The 16,544-nt window shown below is 44.7% G+C and overlaps 1 long non-coding RNA gene across 1 annotated transcript in view; it reads right to left on the minus strand.

The window, feature by feature from the left end:
* Positions 1–16,544, minus strand: part of LOC111925355 (uncharacterized) — a 99,162-nt gene that overhangs the window by 35,443 nt on the left and 47,175 nt on the right. Inside the window, exon 8 of the long non-coding RNA XR_015289016.1 lies at positions 15,290–15,593. This is a non-coding gene — a long non-coding RNA (uncharacterized LOC111925355). The remainder of the gene's footprint in view (positions 1–15,289; positions 15,594–16,544) is intronic.

Consider the following 16,544-nt stretch of genomic DNA (forward strand, 5'->3'; position numbering starts at 1 on the left):
CTCATCCCAAGATACTTTTCATGCTTGAAAAGGCTTCCCAATCTTCTTTTTTTTTTTTTTTTCCCTGTTCCTCAGACTGCTAGTGATGCTCAGAGGATAGGGAAGATAAGAGTTATTTTATCAGGTTTCAACAAACAAGGGTAAGACCTGATGGTTTTTCCTCCTGTTGTGTCTGTCATGAGATTTTTCTGGGCTCTGATGGATTGGGACCAAATTCAAGCTGGGGGCTTTCTTAATGTTTTGGAGTCTATGGATGCTAGCTTTGGAACAGGCTGCAGGGAGCTGCAGAAAATGCAGGCCCATGGCCTCTCAGTCCTGCCTGAGAAGCTAGCCTGGGAATTCAAAGGAGGATTTCAAAACAATCCTCAGAGACAGAAAACAACTGCCAGGTGCTGTTTGTCTGTCCTCTTGTTTCCTCTTGCAAGAGAGGGTCAGGGGGGTAGAGTGCCCCTGACCAATGATGGTGATGTAGCACTTTGCTAGCCAATAAGAGTTTCTTTTCTGTACTTTCCACGTATCTGTCTATAAGACAGGCCTGAAGCAATAAACTAGAGAATTCTCCTGTTGAAACTCCCTTGAGAGTCAGTGTCGTTCTTTATCGCCGTTCCCAATCGGAACGACAGGAGTCTGCCAGGAAGCCACAGTGCTGCTACCCAGTTCTTCTCTTTCCAGTACCCCTCAACTGCTTCCCTATTACTCTCCTGGTTGCCACCTGGTGGAAAAGTTGCCATCACTCACTCGTGTTGGCCCTTCAGACCTGGGTGTGCAGCTCAGGGAGACCAGCACAGGAGCTGAAGGACATCAAGATCAGACTCTAACACACCTTTCCAGCAAACAAATTACTTTCTCCTCTCACCTCTCAATTGCTTCCCCTAAAATGGCTGGTTTGTACACAGACAAGGTATTTTAGGCCATCAGAATGTTTTTACTGTGTTGTCCTGCCAATGAAATACAACATACATTAATTATTATCGTATTACTTTTATCAAGAAATGTTTTATGCTTGTTGTTACTTTGTCTTATTTTCCTTATCTGGGAATTCTTACCTAATTTGGCTTAGGCTCTCCAGCCTGAGTGATTTGAAAAGACCATGGTAAAAAAATTGCAAGAAATAAAAATGTCTTAGTGAAGTCAGAGTCCACTTTCTCAACTGAGAAGTGCAGTGTTTTTATATTTTGAGACAGTTTCTCAGACAGCCAGACAAGGTGACATTAAACAAATCACACTAATTACAACACAATTTATGTAGAGAGATTTTACTGGCCTGCTAATGCTTGGCAGGAGCTGTCAAGTACTAATGTTTCAAAAAAGAGCATTTCCAGCATTCACTTTTTTTGGTGCTTAGGGAAATGATGGAGTCTGTTGACGTCCCTTGTTTGTGCCAAGGGAAGCAGAGCCCAGCCCAAGTGCAGAGGCAGGGAGAGCTCAGAGTTCAGGCCATGTCTTTCAGAGTTACACAGATTCTGCTGTGGCCCCAGGCAGATCATTCCTGAATGCACCCCATGCCAAACAAAATCAGCAAGAATTTCTGTGATCCCTGGAGGCTTTGCACCTCTCTGGCTTCACAGGTGTCCTGCTGTGTGTGTGTGTCATGCCCAGAGGTGCAGACAAGACCCTGCCATTCTGAGCTGGAGACATTTTACATGGTTGATGGTACATTATATGACTGAGGAAAACATAGTGCATTAGCAGCCTTATTAGCAGAACAAAGATTAAACACTTATCTATAAAACTTACTAACAGCACCATGAAATTTGCTTCTCGTGGGCCTGTAAAGTGCTTTAAGCTTAAATCTGAGAGATATGTAGGGCTTTGCCTCTAGCTCACTTAGTTTAAAATTGTGTTCCTGTAAGATGGTATCTGTCCCCATCCAACCCCAGCTAGTGGCTACCTTCACCTTCACAGAACCAACACAAGGGTATGGGGCACCCACTCCTTGCCCACACTGGTGCTTACACCACAGCTTAAACACTTCAGCTTACAAAGAAGCCACCCTGGCCCTGAGAAGTGCTCAGGTGCATCATGCTGTATGTGATTTTGCTGCAGGGACAACAGCAGCCTGGTAATAGCAAATGGCTTTGGGAGCAGGGCCAGGAGGAGAAAGCAGGAGCGGGGGGAAGGCTGGTAATGGCCTCTCACTGTGAGGGTTTTCTGAATGAGTCTCTGGCACCGCTGTCTGGACAGGCTTCCACTCTATGTAGCGGCCACTGATGACACACAGAATCACAGAATATTCTGAGCTGGAAGGCACCCACAAAGATCAAGTCCAATTCTTACATTAATGGCCTGTGCATGGTTTCCCATGAAAAGCAAAGCTCAGGGTTAGACCTCAAACTCAAGGGAGAGTGAAGTGCCATGGGGAAGGGTCCTTGAAACCCTGCTGCTTAGAAGCTAAAAGAGCCCAGCTCTGTTTCTCTGGGACAGTTGAAAATAGAAGCCAATTAGATAACCATCTCACTCTCTAGAAAAGCAGAAATGCTCTGGCAAGCTTTTCCTCATGTGCTCAGAGGAAGATGGTGTGAATCAATGTGAGCTGGACATTCTCAAATAGGCTGGGGGGTGAGATGTCTTGTTCTGGAGGTGTGTTCAGATCCTTCTCCAAAGCTAACTGAACTCAGCTCTCTGAACTGGTATCTGGATGCAGGGTTCCCCACACTCAGCCAAGTTACTCTCATTCTCGCACAATCATTCATGTAGCCCATGTCTGGTTTTGGTATTGTTTGAAAATGTCTGTAAGCATGAACATACCTCTGCAGAGCTTGGGCACCTTCTTTATGGGCTTCTTATGTTTTGCTCTGAGCTAGATTTGCAAGCAACTCTGCATCTGTGCTTCCAAGGCTTCATGCTGCCTGTGGGAATTTATCTCTGGTGAGTCCTGGATACTTGTGGAAATTGCTCAGGAGGTAAGCTGTATTTTTGAGAGGGTCATAAGGATTCTAAATGGTATATTTATCAACAGCTGGAGACAGGAACACCTTAAGGGGCCTTGATGGAGGTGGCACTTTTTGCATGCATCAAGGAAATGCAAACTCCTGCCAACCATAATAGCACCATTAAGTCCTGCAGCGCTTGCACACCCAGCGGGCATTTGCAAAAGTTCCAAAGAGGCTTGAGGGGCAAGGGCAGAGTACTACAAGGGGCAAAGTCTCCACAGGGAATGAAGCCTCCTGGTCTCACCAGGAAATGCAGTTCCTTGCAATTGAAGATGATTAGCACCTTGTCTCAGCAACCTCTGGGACTTACACCCGACTACCAGGCACTCTCCTACAGTGGTGACACACAGAGCTCGTTTTCCTGTACAGCTGTACCCGGTGGCACATGTGATTGTCACTTGCTAAGTATGGGCACATTTTCACACTTGACTCACAGTTAGTCCAGTGCCGCAAGCCAACACTGGCTGTGGTTACACAAAAATTCAGTAGGGCTGAGAATACATATAGCAGGGGAGAGAAATGGGTCAGAAGAGTTATTTCAAGCAGATGTTGGTGATAGATGTTGGTAGCAACACTAAGTTATCAAAAGGAAACACATATATATATCTTTTCAGGATAAAAAACGAGCATCTGCACTTGAACAGGGTTTAGTGATTGCTAAATGACTCCATTGTCAAGCAAGAAGCTTTATGAACAGAAGGGTTTGCATGAAGCAGTTGTTGTTTACACCTGAAACTGGTGTACAAATAAAGCCATCATTCTTTGCTGCCAATTCTCTGCTCTGAGCCAGAGCAGCCTGTGGAGCTGCATGACAGCCCTCCCTGCAATTGTTCCTCACAGGTGTAGCTTTTATATGTGTTTGCTAATGGTTGTCCAGGTCAACACACACACTCAGCCCCATTTAATTCAACAAAGCAATGTGTTAAGAAAAGCAGGGAAGGCATTTTTCAGAAAAGGGAACTTTGGCCTTGGACAGAAAAAGGAGAGCATGGAGTTAATTTTCTGCTTTGAGTTGCCCCACAGAGAAGTCTGGCTTTTTCCAGTGAGTGTCAGGGGAGACCAGGGACAGGGGACACCATGGACAGAAGTTTCCTTATGCAGCTGCCTCCCTTGCCTTCCCTTCCACAGGCAGTAATCACAGCCCCACAGACTAAGCTTCAACTGGATAAAAAACAAAGCCTAAAATGTAACACTCTAAAATGTGAATCTGAAATCCAATCTTCTTCTCCCATCCCATTTCTGTACCTTTTCTACAACCACCACCATCAATTGTTTCTCCTGTATCTTTCTCCTTGCTAAGGTAGGTCACATGAGGTGCTTTCACCCTGAGAAGATCAATCCTGGGAGTTGTGACCCTCTGGTACCTTTTGCTGCAGCTGCATGCCTCCTGTGGTGGCAAACCTCAGCTGCTACAGAAGTGCCAGGGAGCCCTATGAACCTCAGCACCAAAACTGTCCTCTGCCAGTTGTGGAAGGAGGCAGCAAGCTCTGAGTGATTGTGTCCCTTAAAGCCACCAGGAGCCTGGGGTGTAAAAGTGCCACTGCTGGAAGGGACATGAGAATGGGACCAAGGGATTAAAAACCTTCCAATGCTCCAATTGCATGACCAGGAGTAGCACAGGGAGGTGGTGGGAAGGGAGGAAAGTCTGAGAAAGGCAGTAAAGAGGGGAGATGGAGGCTGGAGGAATCCCAGGAAGAAGGAAATGCAGAAGCAGAAAGAACTAGCAAAATGAAGCAGTATTGATGGCAGTAGGAAGCATTATTATATTGTGCTGCCTAATTGTAACACAATGTTGTCACAGCTACACTTAAAAGATCTCACAAGCTGGATCATAGAAAAGCTTAAAATGTACTGCTTAAAGCAATAAGTTTGGTCCTTTTTCTTTTCACTTCTCGTTGACAAAGGAGAACTTTGGTCATGTCTTCAGGCCTTTTTTCTAGAAATTAACATTTAAGAAAACAATTCTCACCAAACTGTGTGCCTCAAAGAACTGGAGCACTGGGGGAAACATCAGTTATCACAAATTTTACCCCTAAACAGCAAGCACTAACAAGTGGGGGATTAGGTTTTCCCTGGACCTGCCCCTTTAAGTTCCTGGTAGCTTTGATCTAGCAGCAGAGAACTGACGTGGGAGGACAGATCACATACTCCCTCCTGGATACCTTCCTTTGTAGCTGCATGTGATGCTGTCATTTAATCTTGACTAGAAATGGGAACTAATGGTTTCTCTTTTATTGGGTAGCATGGATAGATCCCATGCAGACATTCTCAGCCATCCACAGATTGGAAGAGGCAATGGGAAACTGGGTCCAGCCCCAGCTATCATGGCTTCAGGAGACAGTTTCCAAGCAGAGGTTATGCTGGGACTCACTGCTGCCTAGGCATACATGCAGTAAAAATCCAAGACACAGACCCATACCCCACCTGTGAAACACTACAAGGTAGAGTGTTGTCCCCCTGGCAAGCTTTTTTTAGCACTCAGAAACTCCTGACAAACAGTAAAAGTGTTCAAAGCGTGTCTGGGAAAAATTTCCAAATGGACAAAGAGCATACTTCTTAGAGAAGTGTGGGTTATATCCAAAGCCAAAAAAATCCAGTTTCCCATTCAGACACCAGTGGGAGTCAGCCCCAGCCTTCAGATTCACAAAGGCAAACTCAGATCTCTTCATCCCTTTAGACAATGTGAAAACTAGTTTGGGCATTTAAAGATAATCCAGATAAAAACAAGCTCATCTTAAAAGTTCATCTGGTGAGACATTTGATGTATTTGAAAGTTCATATCATCTTTTAAAATCACTGTGGCTCACTTTTAAAGTCTGAAATCATCATGCCCATAATAAATCCCTTCATGGAAGTTCAGTTTCTTGGAATTAAACTGGAATAGGAGGTATCTGTATAGACAGATACACAAAATAAAACAGGCAGGCTGGCTTACAGTGATGTATACTGTCTGTAAGGGAATACATCAGTGGTTCCCCATATAAAAAACACCTTTCTATAACTATGGCATGCATTAAATGACACTTTTTAATGCTTTTTTTTTTCTTCTGCAGTAAGAAAAAGTCATTTCCCTGGATGTGGCACTTGCCTGAGCCAAAGCCCATGGGGAGTATTGTCATCTGTGTCACTGTAAATATTTGTGTTAGATCTCTTTCTGAGGATTCTTCCTCCAAGCTGACATGATCAAAAGCAACAAATACAACATGTCTTCAGTTTACTTCCTTGCTTACAGGTGTTATCTCCTGAAACATACCTTACATGCATGATGAGTATGAACTGGAAGATATAATCTTTAAATTCATAAAGAAATACATGCATATTATAAATTAGTCCTATGCTAGATTAGACTACAGACCTTTCCATTAAAGGTAAGCCATTCATTTTTCTATTTTACTTTATGCAATACTGAATATTTTCTGAGATTTGATAGATCACCCAAAGCCACATGTACTCACATCAACTCTCAAACAAGTCGTTATCATTCCTTGGAATTCTACTTTTTCCCAAGAAAAAAGGCAAACCACTAATTTTTGCCTACTATGTTCAATCACATTTAAAGTATTGATTACCCAAAAAGTTTACACAGTTAAGACTCCGCTAGATGTGAAGCAGCTCCTGATGGCACCAGGTACCACTGACTAGAGTCACACTGGCTCTGTTCACCTTTTTCATCCCAGGACGACAAAACAACCAACAGCTCCCTCCAAGAGACAGTGCTACTCAGTTGGAAAGATTTCCCATCAGACACAGTTAGCAGAGGTTTGGCGGAGGCCCTTGTTGGTACAGTCCCTGTTTAGGAGATCTCCTAGGCTTGTGCTGAGGCCCTTGTGGCCCTGCATCGCACCCCCTGCCATTACTGAGGGCTCCCTTCCCCTCTGCTACAGCTCCACTGGGTGACACTGTTTGTCCTCTGTCTTCTTCCAGCTAGGCTTTTATCTGGCATGTGAGAACATTCTGCTGAGTTTCATCTGCACATGGACAGAGGATTTCTGGCTGTTTCTGCATGGCTCACTGGCTGTACTAGCTCTGGTTTCCCACTCAGTGTCTACTGCTTGACCGTGGATAGCAAGAGAAGCCAGTCAGCAAGCTCTTTCCGTTTTCTTTTGCTGTTTCCCAGCAAAAGAAACATTAGCATGTCAGACTGCCAGACAACACACCACAGAGACTCTCCCACATATTGCTTCTTTCTTCCTTCTTTCACATCAAGAGCTAAAGAGGTGGGTGACAGATTTCCAGTGGAGGAGGGGGGAAATTATTCTGAGCACTGCTGTTGTGACCTCTCTGTCTTTTACACTTGAGCAGGAACGGACCCTGCAGTGAGGCACTAAAACCAACAGCCTATCTACAAAGCCCCTAGGTAATTAGTCATTAAAAAGTAAAATTTTTAAAAAAAGAAAAATAATTGCAATCTGCCAAGAGAGGAGAGAGGGCTTTAAAAGGGTATACCTTTATAGCAATAAATCGCTGAAGAAGAAGAATTACAGAATAATGTACAAAGGGTCAATGCAATAAAAGGAGTGAAAGAGACACCTGAGTTTCCTTGAAGTCACCGGGGAGGCAGCTGTGCTCGGTGTGCTTGCTGCACATACATGTAGCTGGATAATTGCTTGGTTAGGAACTGAAATAGCAGCATGTGGGCATCATCCAAAGGAGCAAGTAGACACACAGGAAAAAAAAAACAAAAACACCAGTCCAGCCTTGGGCAGAGTTTCGCTGCATGCAGAGTAGATCAACAATTTATTTCTGAAATTTACACTTTGTAAAGCATAAATAAGCAGGGAGGAGCAGCCTGCACCCCAGCAATGTACATACCCTCTGACAGACACTGTGTTTGGCTCGTTCTAATGAGGGCAGCCCCAGAAACAAGACTACAGAACTGCAGGAGCTGTGTGCTCTCACATTGTTTTTTTTTAACACTCAGCTCGATTAATCTGAAGGTTAACTTAATTAAGTAGAGCTCACCTCCTTATCAGGCTCTTCTAGGCTTTAACAGCACACCAGGTACTGAGAGGCCATTCAGTAGGCCTTAGAATGTACCTCTCAGCTAGGTAAATATGTGCTAATTGCATTTCACTGAAGGGTTCAGAGAAAGACAGAACAGTTAAACCCAAAGTTTTGAACCTCTGGCCTTGGAAGCTGTGTAGGAACCCAAAGGAAAATCTGGGTCAGGGAATGAATTCCACAGCCTCTGTGGGACTATGGGAATTGGACTAAGAAGGAGAAGGTGACTAGAAATGAATTCTTGCACAAAACACCAATTTGTACACTGTGTCAAGCTTTTGGTGTGCTCCCAAGGCTTTTGGGGTTGGACTGCAGAAAAAGCACAGCCACCCTGCCCTGCAGCTGGGAGGCCCCAGGGTGCTAAGGGCTCTGGGGTACTGTCATAATGCATATTGTTTCTGATCCATTTTAAGGTCCTGGTTTCCACTTAGGAAAAAAAAGAGGTCTCACACCCATCAGCGTGTGTTACCTCTGGCAGGGTGGTCACAATGCAAAGCCCCATGGAAACTCTATGTGCAAACACAACCCGTGTCACCTGCATGTAGTGAGGAACCAAGAGACAACAGGCCTGCGCCTCTCCTGCATGCCAATATGTTGGTGATGGTGCAACATGGAGCCCAGGGCAGGGATGTGTGGATGTGAACACTGGAGACTGGGGGGAATTGTCTCTTCTTACATGATGAAGAAGGGAGTTTGTACTGCTGTCCTACAGTCATATGTACTGCAGCAAAAGAAACCTGAAAGAACGAGAGCTGGACAGGGTCACCAAAAGAGAAGAACAAATCTGACAGAGAGTTTTCAAGGCATCCTGCCTTGAATCCATGTCCCACTTACAGTCTTTCTGACTGCCTGCTCATTCCTTACCTCCATTTTTCTTTTCCTATAAAAGACAAAAGTAAAGTTTATTTTTGCAATGCCATAATCAGGTTAAGAAAACAATTGACTGAATGATGACGTGTATTACTAAAATCTCAGTTCTGAAAAGCTTCATTTGCTCATTGGGGACACTTGTCTTGTTTACAATGTCACTTCTGTTACAAGTGTTTTTAAGGACAAATACTTCTGGGAATGAAAGGAGCCTGACAGTCTTATAAATTTGGCATGCAAATCTGCCAGGCAGTTTCAGCCTTTGTTCCCTTCCCTATCAGTGCTAGTAAAAACAATGTGCATTGGCCTTGTTTGAAGAAAGAGAAAGAAACAAGAGAAAGAGAAATGAGAAAGGAAGGAGAAGTGGGGGGGACATGTGGACCTGAAGAGTATGAAGAGTTAGCAGCAGAGGTAAGAAGAGCTGTTTGTACATCACTAGTACACTCTCTCTGTTAGCATTACACCAGTTCTCCACCTGCCTTGAAAATACATTCCCTGGTGCTGCTTAATTACTGCAGCTGCTGAAGTTTCAGAGACAAATGCATCTCCCAATAGCTCTACTTTCATCTTCTCCTCAGCACTTTCATAAATGCACCACCTCCCACCCCAGCCAAACCAGTCATATTAACCTTTTCCCAGCTTACTTCAGAGCCTCCTCAGGAATTTTTACACTGATTTACATGAATCAAAGTGGTTGCTTTCAAAGCTCATTTCCCCCATATGCTGCTGCTTTGGAGGTAACCTCAGGAGCTGGTCAGGACTTTCCCTTTCACATACTAGAACTGAATCCATGTTTTAAGGACACATTTCTCTCACTGTCATGCTCATATTTACCTCATTTTAAACAAGAAAACATTTCTTTGAAAAAATAAAATTTGTGGTAGTCCCAACTTCTCCAAATTTGTCCTAGAGGATCAGCTACATGCATTCTGACACAGGAGATCAGCAGCCAATAATTGTGGAAGTGTCCCTTCACTGCCTCACCTTGAGAGGTCTTGGGTACACACAGATTTACAATTCTAAGGAGGCTCTCCAATCCTAACCAGTTTTGAGAGACTTTAGACGATCTCCATTTCAGTACCTCTGTCCTTAAATTAAATGAAGTGTATTGAGCAGCCTAACACAAGTAGCAGACCTCTGCACAGTGTTCTGACTCTTTTTCTAAACCAGAGCCTTTGGCATGTGAGGTCTCATTCAACCAACAACAAAGCATAGGTCAATGATTCAAAAGTGTCCTCTCTAAAACAAGAAGCACCCATTTAATTGGGAAATCACCAGCAGCAAGAGATTAAGTTAAGACAGCAAATAATGAAAGCATGACAAGAGCATGTGTTTTCTCCCCTTGATCCCTTTATTATGTTTCCTGGTATAAAAACTATAGCCTGCTTCCTTCCAGTATTATCCTTATTTATAGAAGAGCTAAAGCTCCCCCCTGAATTTTGAGAGGTTGACTTCACAGTAAAGTGCCACAGGGATTTATGCAGGCCTCTCCTGGCTCACTGGAAAGGTCAGGAGGAGAGGTCTGCATAAACCCATGTGGCTCAGGGTGGTGTGCCAGCAAGCTGGAGCTGAGAAGTACATGCTGAGGAAGTCCTGTAAACAATCTTGTAAAGCAAAAAAAAAAAAAACCAAAACCAAAAAAAACAGGAGCAGAGCTGGAGTCATTCTTCTGAAAGAAGTGTAAGTGAAAATATTTGCCAAGCAGTGTGGGACTGCCAAACCCTCAAATGATTTGAGACTCCCTCCCACTTCAGGGCTTGGAATATGTATTCTGTGTTAAGAGCTACATGTTCTCCTAAAAGCCCATAGTTTAGCCTAAAAGTCATTCTGATTAATTAATACACAGGCTAGGTGGGAGCAACAGAATAGAGATGGGGAAAAAAACCAGCTAATTAAGGCAAAATACACTTGGGAGTTCTGTAGTGGTGGAGATACTGGGTGCTATTAACAGTCAGTGGGATTGATACTGGGGCACCTTTATAGAAGTCAGCAAATAATAAGAAACAGCATTAAGAACAAATTCAGGTGGGTAAAATTTACTGCTGTCTCCACTTAGACCGTAAATGGAAAACTTGGAGAGAGCTGGTGAAAATGCTAAAAGCGGCCAAACAAACAAATCCCACTGGAACCAGCAGAGTGGTTTTAAATCATGTCCTTTAATAATCTACAATTCACATTACCATAATATGTCATTGCTTTATTCTGGTCTGCAAACAATTGTTGAGTTCCCAACTTCTGCTGCTGGAAAAAATGATGACCTGGGGGAAGGAATTGTAGTAAATACCTTAGCATGAATAATAAGATGAGGTTATTTAGGCGACCGCTCCTTGAAAAATTAGCCTAACTTCCTAATAACTGTACTACATAGCTTAAAGAAATCTAATTTTATCTCTGCCTCCCACACAGTAAATCTCCCTATCACATTCTTTCCTTGCTTCATTGCTATTTCTTTGCTTAATAATCACCTACTTAAAAGATCGGGGATAATATTAATAATGGGCAAATTAGATACACAGAACAACAATGTTTTCTGTATTTTCAGAGATACCCAGCATGAGTGTCATTAAACCAAAACCAAGGCTTGAGGAGGGAGCACAGATTCCTAGGCGGGCAGCAGTGGAACAGGACAAGGACTCTGGCTTAGTGTTGAGGAGACAACATTAGTCAGCGTTGCAATGCTGAAATATTTAACAACGGGAGCGGCTCTCCCCTTCAGCATTTTTCTCCCATAAACTAATTAGGCAATAATATTATGAGCACTTCCTTTGAGGCCAGGCTTTCCTCTTAGCATGACTCTTGGCAGGCTGGGCAAAGCTGGGTTATGGCTGTGATGAAAAAGCTGGCACTACATTTTGCCTCAGTCTCCTTTATTATTTTTTTCAAAGTTCTATACAAAGCCACTCACATGCCCAATGGCTCAATCTCACTTCCAATTAAGTCAATGATAAAACTCACATTGACTTAAATGGGAGCAGGTTTGCATCCCAAAGGCTAACAGTCAAAGCTTTTAACAGTCAGACTACTAATGGGGAAAGTAGAAAGAGTTAGAAAATGTCATCATCTTCTCTTTTCTTAGCAGCAGTAATTCAAAGTGAATAGAGTAGGCATGTTCGATTTGAAATTATTTTCAGGAAGAAAAATACGTGGTGAGTCTATTTATAATGCGGTGATTCAGCTCTTCTTATAATATGTGTGGATGGTTTCATGGCAGAGAAGAAGGCAGTGCATAAGAATTATTGACTCTCCCTTTAAATAGTTTGCAAGGACTTTCTTAGTCCTTACTATATTCAGCCCTTACTATATCACCTAGCGTGTGCCCTGCTAATAAAAGGTGTTGGCCAATTATCTTGGTTATTTTGGAGTCCACTGCTGAAAAAAGAGCAAAAGACCTGGAGTGCCCCAGATGCTTCCTCAGCACTGGCCTCTGCTATGGACAGGGATCATATAAGGCCAGGAAAAAGGAGAATTTTGTTTATCTTTTTATAATATTGGCAAAGTTAAGAAAAAGGAAGATATTAGATTAACAATGGCTGCATTAATGTTAATTTTCTTGCTTTAACAAACATACTTTTGGCAGAGGAAAGGTAATCTATAGGTAAAAAAAGCCTTTGAAAATAGCTGTGCAGAGATGACCAGCATTTAAATTTTCCATGAACCTTTCAAAGACAGCTAATTCCACTCAACCTCACCAGCCTCAGTGTGATTCCCACTCCTCACAGAGGGCACAGGTACCCACAGAGAAGTGCAGCCCTCTGGGAGCAGTGGTTTAGGTAGTGATACCAACTTCTCATCCTTTCTCCCTTCTCCCCTGTCCTGCAGAGGACGAGGGATGCAGGTTGACTAAGCTGCAGTCCCCAGCACACAGGGGCTTCTGCTGGCAGGGAGTGAAAAGGGAGGACATTGCTACCACTGACTGGGTCTTGAAATCTGCACCCTTGCAGCTCAGTGTGCTGCGGTGAGTCAGTCTCTGACTCAGCTCAATTCCAGCATGCTTGCAGCTGGACAGCTGCCACGGGAACCCTGCAGCTCCCTGCCTGGAGCAGCCCCAGAACACACAGTGGAAGCATTCTGGGGAGGATGATGCCATGGAAAGTTTGTAACCTGACAGCTGGATTTGGTGCTTCTTTAGGATGCCCATAACAGCCACAGTTGTAACTGCACACCGTGCATGGGAACAGGGAAACCTGCCCTGCCCTGCCCTGCCCTGCCCTGCCCTGACACAGTATTAAAAGTATTTTCTCACTATTCTGGGAATTGTTTGTTTGTCAGCTGGTGGATGTGTTCCACCTTTAGTTATGTCATTCATCTCAGTGCCTTTTCTACCTCTTGCTTTTCCCCTGCTAACAGAGTAGAAGGAAATGTGCTTGCCTTTTGCAATGTTTATTATCAAATTCAAACAGAAAACACTGAACTGTAGCAGTGCCTGAGTAACCTGGTGTGATACACCCACGCAGGGGGAAAAGGTAAAGAGAACAGCTTTTGTGAATGACATTCAGGCTCAGCTTGCAGGTTTGCAACTCTTCTAGAAAACTGAAATGACTCCTGCTGCAAAGACAGTGAGCAAAGTTTCATGACCCATTACTTTAAGGGGAAGACAGGTGGCTCAGCTGAATCCAATGGAGTTGCTCTGGAGGAGCACAAGGGAAACAGGTGTCTCTGACATTGGCTCCAAAACATTTGCACCTCTTCTCTCCTCAGCCCATGATCTGGGGAGTACACCTGCACACACCCACACATGCTCTGTTTTTGTCTCCTTTTCTGCACCACTCTCCATTTCAAACCCTTTTTGATTGTCATGGCTTCAAAATTCAAAACAGTCCCAGCTTCCTTCTGCAAATAAAGCAGACATTGTGACTGCATTTCTTTGTGTCATTCATTGTGTCAAATGCTGAGGGCCAGTGGCATTCCAAACATCCATAAAGTTGAAATAGTAGGCCAGTACAAGTACATGCTGCAAAATCTGGAAGAGGAGGCAACGCAGTCCTGCAGCATGTGGGTCTGGATCTCCTCATCTTCCTCTCTCCCTCTCTCAGCCCCTGACTCTCCTTCTCTCCCATCCCCCTTAGAGCAGAATGATTGACACTGGTGGCCTTTGCCCACTCACATGCTTCCCTAATGGGATACCCTAATTCCAGCCTGATTCCATCCTGCTCCAGCTACACCACACAACCTACAGACCCCCTCTGGGCTCATATAGCTCAGAGCTCATCCCAGCACAGTGATGGGTGAGGAAAACGTACAAATGGCATTGTGTTGAAAATCCCACTTCTCTCTTCTGCTGCTGGCTCCACCAGCAGTTTCTTTCTCTTTGGAGAGCAGAATAAAGGGAGAAAAGCATCAGAAGTGCAGTGGGGCCAGACAGGAGCCTGTGCTTGAGGTAAGAGCACCCAGAGACTGGCACAGCCTGGTACCGTGTGCATGTAGAGCGGCAATGATGCCGCAGTGTCATTGTGTCAGCCAGGAGCAGGATGCACGAGGGTTCGGGACATGGCTTGTACTCTGGGAACCACTCTGCCTTTAAACAAGGTAGACAACTTTGAAAAATTTCCTCGCACAGATAACTGGCTTCACACATCAGTGTGAAGAGGGAAAAAACCCTCCTCCCTTTCCTGCTGCCACAGGCACCAACCACTCACCCCATCACTCCTACTGGGATTCTGTGTCAACCCTGTTGGATTTACAGGATAGCTCTGGCAGATTTTACCTTGCTCCCTTCCTTTGCCTGCAAGGAGAGGCATGTACCCACAAGTGGCCTGCTTTGCCCAGCCTGGCCCCATTCAAGGAGCCCTGTGGGGACCCACATGATTGCCATGCCTCTTTGGTGAGGCTTAATTTACAGGGACAATCTCTTTTCTGACTACTGCAAGTTCACCCAAGGCTCTTAATGGATGTTTCTCCTGAATCATGACTACTGATAAACATTCTTCATTAAAGTACTAAATTAATCTCTGCTGAATATATGTGATGCAGCCTGAAGCCCACCTCAATCTCCATTAGCTGCATTGTTCTCATGGCTGAGAGAAATAAGATTTATTTTAGTCAGTAAAGTGAACAAACACCACCTGTGAACCACTCAGGAAGCTGACCTGAGCTAGAAGGTGACATTTTTACTGTTCCTTTTTGACTATAACGAAAGCTAATGGTGCATGTGTTATTATGTTTCCAGCAAAACTGCCTTTTTCAGTTGAAAATGAGATTTTTGTCAATTAAATACTCAGTGAATCAAAGACATGTAGACCATACATATGATAATTCAATTTAAAAACACTGAAAGGAGCTTTAAAGAATGGCACTGTAAATGACAGATAAGGTTTTTTTGTGTGGTTTGAGTGAATTGTCACTTTTGTTCTCATGCTCTATATAGTAATCACAGACTGATTCAGCCTGAAAATATAAACAGCTCCTTTGATTTCCAGGAAAGTCACTGGCTAAAGTAACTTATGCAGTGCCACAGTTTTACAGATAAACAGGCTAATTCAGTTCCTTACCCTGCCAAGATGGAGCTCTGACAATCACTAAGTTCCATGTTTTGAAGGCAGATGGAGAAACTCTTTCAGTGAACTGCATGGGACTTTCAGAGCATAAGTAGAGCGCAAATGAAGACAAGGGTGGCTCTTTATCACATCTCTTTTTCTCAGTAAATGCAGCCCCTGGAAATTTCAGAGCCTGTAAGAGCATAGGACTTCTCCATGTATGTTGCAAAGCTAGTTTCTGCCAGCAAAGTCAAACAGTGTGTGCCAAGGAGACGATGCCTTCCCACTTTGTCCTTCAAGATGTTCTGTGCTGGATTTCCTGCACATGGATGACAGTTAAAAATACAGTCAAGAATTATGTACTAGAGCTTGCATTCTGCTACCTCCTCTGTCCTGGGACTGTCTGAGGGTGTCTGAGCCTTAACAGAGCTTAGTGACTTTAGTGCTCATTAAATCAGAAAGGGCTGAGAGTATTCAGAAAAGGGGGAGGAAGAGAACAGAAAGCAGAGAACAGATGAAATCATAAAAGGTTCAGGCATGGACAGGACAGGATAGGACAGGATAGGACAGGATAGGACAGGATAGGATAGGATAGGATAACCTCTAGGTTTTATGTCCCATACTCAGTCTCCTTCTCTCTCAGTGCCTGAGAACACAAGATGAAATCAGAGCCATACAGAAGAACTGAGATGATCATGTTGACTTGTACTGATCTGTGCAAGAAGATCAGAGGAGAGGAGAGGAGAGGAGAGGAGAGGAGAGGAGAGGAGAGGAGAGGAGAGGAGAGGAGAGGAGAGGAGAGGAGAGGAGAGGAGAGGAGAGGAGAGGAGAGGAGAGGAGAGGAGAGGAGAGGAGAGGAGAGGAGAGGAGAGGAGAGGAGAGGAGAGGAGAGGAGAGGAGAGGAGAGGAGAGGAGGGGAGGGGAGGGGAGGGGAGGGGAGGGGAGGGGAGGGGAGGGGAGGGGAGGGGAGGGGAGGGGAGGGGAGGGGAGGGGAGGGGAGGGGAGGGGAGGGGAGGGGAGGGGAGGGGAGGGGAGGGGAGGGGAGGGGAGGGGAGGGGAGGGGAGGGGAGGGGAGGGGAGAGGAGAGGAGCGGAGAGGAGAGGAGCGGAGAGGAGAGGAGCGGAGAGGAGAGGAGCGGAGAGGAGCGGAGAGGAGAGGAGAGGAGAGGAGAGGAGAGGAGAGGAGAGGAGAGGAGAGGAGAGGAGAGGAGAGGAGAGGAGAGGAGAGGAGAGGAGAGGAGAGGAGAGGAGAGGAGAGGAGAGGAGAGGAG

The sequence above is a fragment of the Cyanistes caeruleus genome, chromosome 1 (assembly GCF_971803275.1).
Source record: "Cyanistes caeruleus chromosome 1, bCyaCae1.hap1.1, whole genome shotgun sequence".
Classification (NCBI taxonomy): Eukaryota; Metazoa; Chordata; class Aves; order Passeriformes; family Paridae; genus Cyanistes; species Cyanistes caeruleus.